The sequence below is a fragment of the Rhea pennata genome, chromosome 3 (genome assembly GCF_028389875.1).
Source record: "Rhea pennata isolate bPtePen1 chromosome 3, bPtePen1.pri, whole genome shotgun sequence".
Taxonomy (NCBI): Eukaryota; Metazoa; Chordata; class Aves; order Rheiformes; family Rheidae; genus Rhea; species Rhea pennata.
Window position 1 is genome coordinate 86,462,651 of NC_084665.1, and position 7,490 is coordinate 86,470,140.

The 7,490-nt window shown below is 38.1% G+C and overlaps 1 non-coding gene across 1 annotated transcript; it reads left to right on the forward strand.

Annotated features, from left to right (window-relative positions):
- The first annotated feature begins 3,992 nt into the window (after positions 1-3,992).
- TRNAV-UAC (transfer RNA valine (anticodon UAC)) lies at positions 3,993-4,075 on the forward strand. Its single transcript has one exon. It is a non-coding gene; the product is annotated as a tRNA-Val (tRNA).
- Positions 4,076-7,490: the final 3,415 nt, after the last annotated feature.

The window sequence follows — 7,490 nt, forward strand, 5'->3', positions numbered from 1 at the left end:
AAAAATAAGCTGATAAGTTAAAGAGATCTGATTATTTACAGACAGTGGCCAGATAAGGGAGAAAGTTTTCTTTACAATGACGTGCAGAGATCGAGGCCTAAATTGTGACCAGTGCACACGGTGGGCATTCATGGAGAGGGGTGTGCATGCATGGAGAGAGAAGAGGAGATTAACTCCACTGGAGATAATTTCATTATTTCTACCATAAAGCAGCTGGCCATTTTAATGGACTGAACTGAAGAGAGGAAAATATGAGCTGTCAGGTTCAAGTGAGGGCTCAGCTAACAGCAGGTGAAAGAGATGTGGTCTGTCTCTGAATGAGCCACGCTGGATCCTACAGCAAAACAGCCTCAGTTTCACGAATCAGCAGCCAGGCTGGACGCCAGGCTGGGGAATCACTGGAAGGTGATGACACTGCATTACACGACGGCGACAGCATTACTCCTGGAACACAGCCAGTAAATTCATTTGCTCGTTTTTGAAGCACATGGAATTTCCTCCCTAAATGTCTTCTATCTCTATACTTTGGTCTACTGTAAAGCATGGGCATCTCTTTGGATTTACAGCAAAGCCATCACTTAAGACTATCAATGAGCTAAGAGAGAAATCTTCTTCCGACAAGACAGCTGAGGCTATACTGACCTTCTTCTGACTGGAAATCACAAAGTAGCTTTCTAATCCTGATAAGACAAAGCAACATAGTGATAATGACGTGGCATTTTTTGTCTCTCAAATACTGAATACTGTGAACTGCGACAAGCTGGGGCTTTCTTTGTGTCCCTGACTATATGCTATGAGTATGTGTTAATGCAAATAATGGAAATATATCAGAATAAGATATATACTTTCCACTTGGATATGCAAGTTTCATTGCACTCATGTAGACAAAACTTATGTGGTATAGTTAACATTTTGACATTATTTCAAGATAAAATAGTACTAGCACACTCTAGGTATACTGTACATTTTCTCTGATTTTTGCTTCACTTTGATTTGAAAATAATATGCAACATTTTCCCCAGAAGGAATCTTAGATTCTTTTTTTACGTTTACATGGCTTTACAAAACAATAGTATTTCAATACTAAAGCAATCTAATCTGAGAGTCACCACTACTCAGTTATGTTCAGCTTTAACCAGAGTGTAAAACTGTGCTGAGTATCTCCTGCTGTCGTTTCCATATAGGAGCTTTAGCTTTGCTGTTCCAGTGTGGATGGTTCTTGTTAGAATGTAAATGAATTTAGTAGGTTGACTTCTTCTGAGGAAATACATTCTGACAAATGCCTGGAAATATTCTAGAGAAAGAATGTCTCATGCCAAACACATTGATCAATTGCATTGACATACAAAATGTTATCAAGTTACTGACAGCATTTCTCCTTACCAAATTCTCCTTATCCAAAACTTCAGCTTATTGATGTCAAAATATTTTACAGTGGAAGTTTGAAATTTAAACTCAGATACAATTATTTTTGGTGTCCAGATGAAAAAGAATAGGGAATATTCTTTTCAGTCAGACTAAAAAGTTTCCTTTTTATTTCCATGAACTTTTTTGTTTCATTTTACGTAGTAGTTATTGGGTATGTTTTATACAGGCATGTCAGGATTGGAACAAATGGATTGACATCTCATACAATGCAACAATAACTATGTATACACTAATGATCAGAGGAGAACATATGCGAATGACAATATGCCAACTAAAATGTAAGTAAAGAAAATAGATCTTAGGTCCTCATGCACATAGTGTGATTTCTCTAAGATTGAATATCAAGAATAATTATAACAACAGTAATAGAAATGACAACAGCATGGTTGTTCAATTAAATGCAGGAGTGGGAGCAGAAAAGGTGAAGAAAATTGATGTACCAGCCGCAATATAGTTTTAAATGATATCAAAAATCTCATCTATAGAAAAAAAAAAAGAAAAAATATAAAAAGAGAGAATGTCAGCTGGACCAATTCACTGACTTCAGTGATTTATACTGGCTGGGAATCATTCTCAGGGTTGTTAGGTGTATCTTGGCAAATCCTGAAAATAAACTTTCTAGAGTCTTGAAAGTCAGTGAGAAGATCTTGTCAGTCCTCTTCCCATTAATGATTAAAAATTTTGAATTTTACAGCTCAAACTATGGCAACTGTAGCCATATTTCCTTAGTCACCTATAAACAACAGAAAACAATCATCTTTCCATTATAGTTCTACCTTCTGATTATCCCTGTCCTAGGATAAAGTGCTGAAGGCCATTACAACTTGCAGTGCTGTCGGAACCTTAACTGGGAATAGATTTTCAATGTGTTAATGTAATATTTTATCTTGTAATCAGGAGTCATTTCTCACTCCAATCACTTGTGTCTGTGAGCAATATTGTAGTGGTGTTTTCCTTGGTCTATTGTATTTTATCCCAGTTCCTCTTACTGAGGTTCGTTCTCCTAAACTCCAGGGCTTAGTTACAACAATAAGACTTCTACAGACTTTAAAGAAGCTGTCAGACTACATTTTCTGAAATATTAATTTAGTTTGAAAAGTGTACACTTTCAAAATAAGATAGCTCATAAAAAAGTAAGTAGTCAATAACATATCAAAATTTTTTCTGCTGTTGCTGTAAGAATCTTATAGTTTTAATAGACAGATATTGTCTATGGATATCACTTCATTCTAATAGAAGTTTAAACACAAAATAAAATATTTAACACTTTTACTTCAAGTCAGGTATGGGTTAGATTTTACTGGATGATGAGAGTGTGAAATCTGTGTTGAGTCCACAGACTCTCTAATATAAAATATTTAAAGAATAATTATTGCATGCAAGCCACTAGTTGATTAGGATGCCATATCATAGGGAATAAAATGTTTAGCATAGCTTATAAATGCTTATAAATACCCTAATATAACCTTATTCCAGTAATATTAAAAATGAAAACTAAAAGGATTGTTATCAAACTAGGATTAATAATTGTTATACATAAAGTGTTTGGAAGGAGGAGGAGGGGAAAATTGTGCTTGAAAAAATTGTAGGGGAGATTACATCATCTTATTCTGTGCCAAGAATTCTAGCCAGTGAAAAAAGGCTGAGCTTGAAATAATATAAAGTTTAGATTACACTTATGGGTTCCTTTCAAAACAAGCTCAGACTCCATCTAATATCTAACTTACATTTGCAGAATCTAGTTCATACCTGAAATCCTGACTGCAGTTTATAAAGATTTTTTTTCAAACTTGGTAAGTATACAAATTACTTGGTAACATTTAGGGACAAAGATTTTTAAAGGTAAAAAAATGAACACGTCTTTCATCAACTATTAGAATTAAGGTTAAATGAAAGTATCATAATACTATGGGACAATCTAAAGTTTCCATGGATCTCCTGATGAGATGTTGGGTGAGATCCCATTCCCCTGAATTGGGACATAGCACTTAAAACCTTCTTATGTTCCACTCAAAGCAATTCAGTCTGTAGCTGAAGCTACACAAGGAATGCTGCTGTTCCCCTGAGATATCCCGGGGGATCAGCTGACATCTTGCATGAGCGCTCTCCTGTTACCCCTCTAGGTGTTATGTCCTGCCTAAAGCTCTGTTGCACTCCAGGCTTAGACACCCACCTCTGGCTGGAGTCTAGCGGTCATAGCCCTAACCCAAGGAGTGGATTTACTCAACACCTGAAGGATTTAACCTCAATTCTTAGGCAAACACTCTTGCCACCAAACCACATGCTTGGAGGACAAAAGGAACAAACACACCTCTGTGCATTTTATTGCAACTGAGTTATCGTGTAGCCAGAGCTATGAGAGAAATAGACCACAGAAGCAAGAGAAAAATAGTCTCTGTCCTTGCTGCTAGCACAGAATAGGGAGATGAGGGCAGGGGCAGCTGCATTCAGACATGTAAGTGCATTTCGTATCAGATGGCAAAAAAAAAAAAAAAAAAAAAAAAAAAAAAAAAAAATCAGGTGTAAGAAAACACAAAGAATACCAGGAGATGGTAGCATGGGAATCTTCCATAGTGTAGTGGTTATCACATCTGCTTTACATGCAGAAGGTCCTGGGTTCAAACCCCAGTGGAACCAGCACCAGGAAATCTTTGGGAGGCTGGACTGGATGATCTCCAGAGGTCCCTTCCAACCTAACTGATTCTGTCATTCTCTCTGTGAGACCTTTAAGATCTTTCCTGGTCTTAAATTGGTGTCCTAAACTCTAATCTAGCATCAGACTCCCTCTTACCTGGCCCTGCAGCTATGGCACTGCTCAGCCTACAGCTATTTAGAGCAACAGTGGTGGTTACAGACCCTCAAAGCAGTGCAGAGTCTGGAGCTCAGACCACCTTACTTCCCACATCTGTATGGCCTAACTGGGATGGAGTGATCTCACCTTTGCATTTTTGCAGGTAAGAAACTGGATTCTAGCTGAATGGAGACACATAGTATTTCCAGCTAATTTTCTACTCTCTGTGATAGAGAGGCAGATATCAATTTTAAACAAATTAGCTCGGAGAGTCCCTGCCATTTTTAAGCAGAGAAGGGAAAGAGGGGAGTACTCTCTTTGGCTACTGGGAGATGGTACTTCAGGAGATGGATCTTCCTCCATGGGCCTTCAGAAGTGACTACATCTCTTCACAGAACCTTTTGCTGAACTGGATGCCAGCACATTACCTTTTCTGGGGTCAGGTTTTAAATATTGAAGTTAAGGACAGTCATCGTGGCTGATACCCCTGAGGGCTGTGCTGCCATTCAGAGAGACCTGGACAGGCTGGAGAGCTGGGTGGAGAGGAACCTCATGAGGTTCAACAAGGGCAAGTGCAGAGTCCTGCACCTAGGAAAAAATAACCCTAGGCACCAGTACAAGCTGGGGGCTGACCTTCTGGAGAGCAGCTCTGCAGAGAAGGACCTGGAAGTGCTGGTGGATGACAAGTTGACCATAAGCCAGAAATGTGCCCTTGTGGCCAAGAAATCCAAGGGTCTCCTGGGGTGCATTAGGAAGAGTGTTGCCAGCAGGTGGAGGGAGGTGATCCTGCCCCTCTACTCAGCCCTGGGGAGGCCTCATCTTGAGTACTGTGTCCAGTTCTGGGCTCCCCGCTACAAGAGAGACATGGAGCTACTGGAGAGAGTCCCATGTGACAGGACAAGAGTCAATGGGCAGAAACTGAAGCACAGGAAGTTCCGCCTGACCGAGAGTGACGGAGCCCTGGCACAGGTTGCCCAAAGAGGTTGTGGAGTCTCCTTCTCTGGAGATCTTCAAGGCCCGCCGGGATGCAACCCTGTCTGACATGCTGTAGGTGACCCTGCTGAGCAGGGAGGTTGGACTAGATGATCTCCAGAGGTCCTTGCCAACCTTACTGATTCTATGATTCTATGACCTAAGCCAGACTCAGGCAAATCATTTTCTGTAAATGTAATCTAGTTTTCAGAAAATAAGAAAATACCTCCTTGTAAAATTATACTTATTTTTGTTTTTTTTCTCTTTGTATTCTCTGATACCTATCTTTGGCATGACAATATTTAAAAAAATGTGTTTGGGTTTTTTTTGAACCAACACATTGTTGTCTGAAGTTATAAAATCATTGGTCACTTTTGAATATTAGACTTAGAATTCTGTGGGTTTATTTATTTATTTATTTATTCTTCCCATCAGGACATACATTTATCTTCTGAGAATTAAATTATCTGGAACCAAGCTTCCATTTTATACTGATCAACATCGGTTATAAAGCAAGTCTTTACGCTCAAACTGCAAATGAACTAAAGTTAAAGGAAGATTAAAACTAATAAAACTTTCTTTACACAACGCAATAGCTCTCGCTAACTTTCAGCATAACTATTTACACCGCCAGTATCTAAAGCCAACATTTCCTGACCAATTTTTGGCTTCTTTTCAGTATTGTGTTATATTTAATATAGTGTTCAGAGGCCAAGCCAGTCTGGCGAAGCTGAATTTCCTCTGAACGTGTTGATTATCAGGGAGTTACTTTTCAAGTCAGTAATTCAGTTAATACAGTTTAACTCTGAAGTGTTAGGTACGGTTGGCTGTGGTACTCATTCGTAAAACTGCGTGTTGTGAAAACTGTACATATGCAATATCATAGCAACAGCTGCTTATTTTGGCTGCGTCGTGATGTAGTTGAGTATTCCCAAAGCCGAGCTTTGCTCCGCCAGAAGATCCATAAACACAGGGAAGAGTCATTTCCCTGCTGCTTGACCTCAGGCCGGAGCACAGTCAATGGCCTAGTCATCGGCCTGCAGCCCTGACGATCACAGTGGCAGCTGACAGATGTCGGATTGCTGTATCCGTGCACCAGTGACAGAGCTAGAAGGGCAATTATTATCTTCTGATACTTTTAATATTCAAGTCTTTACTAAATAGAAGATAAATATGTACTGCAGTTAATACACCTCCTCCTCAAAACTCCATATAATAACAACAATAATAATAGCAATCATAATAATAATAATTCCATATTTGATATTGTATGCTCTACCTTCATCGTCCTAGAATGCCTTTGCCTACCCCACATCTTGTTCCAAATCTCAATGGCATTGCTTAACCAGTGACAATTTTTTTTTCCACTTATTGCTATTGTAGGATTTCCAAGAGAGTCAGTTATCTCTTGCACCCACTTTTTTCCATATCTCAGTCTCTTCCTTCACACTTAATGCAAACATCAGGCATGAAGAATTGCAGTCCAAATAGTCTAGCTATGGATCACATCTTAGTGAAATTTTCCGAATGTTTATTTCATTTTGCCTTCAGTCTGTCAAAAATCTTCAATACATACGATCTTGTGTACTTTAGGTCACGTTACCCAGTTTAAGGCTTTAATACTACTTGTCTATGAAAAGTCAAGCCGCCATTAAACTTACTTGTTTAGATAATAAAAAGATTATCATATCTAAAAACTAATACACTAATAAACTAAAAGTACATTTAAAAGTGCAATATAAGGAGTAAACTTTTCTTCTCCGGGATTCTAGATTCAAAAAGAAGTGAATTTGCAAGTTATATTTCAGTTGTCACCTATTTGACAAACATTTTTATTTCTTTTCTTTCGGTGGAATGTAGGAGGAACAAAAGTAGACACACTGTGAAAGAAAATGTTGTCTGTATCCTATTGGAGAACTCTACAGGAGGAAATATACATTCTAAATTAATTACATGTAAGTGCTATCTTGCACCAAAATTATATATATTTATAGTAAATCTTTTACAGCAATTCTTTCATGTAAATGTCAGAAGAACAATTTACATCCTAACGAGAGCATTAATCTCCATTTGAACTTGAAGAAAGGTGCCCCTATGGGTATGATATATTCCTGCATATGGAGTAGTTTATTCTTTTGCAATTGTCATGTTAATTTTGAAAAATAAATAATAGAACTTAACTCATCTTTCTCCATCCATAAACAAAGCAATAGATAAAATAAAATAAAATATGTTCCAGCACGTAAGTAAATTGTATTAATGAAAGACTCTAGATACTGTTTCAAGTATTGCAGTAATG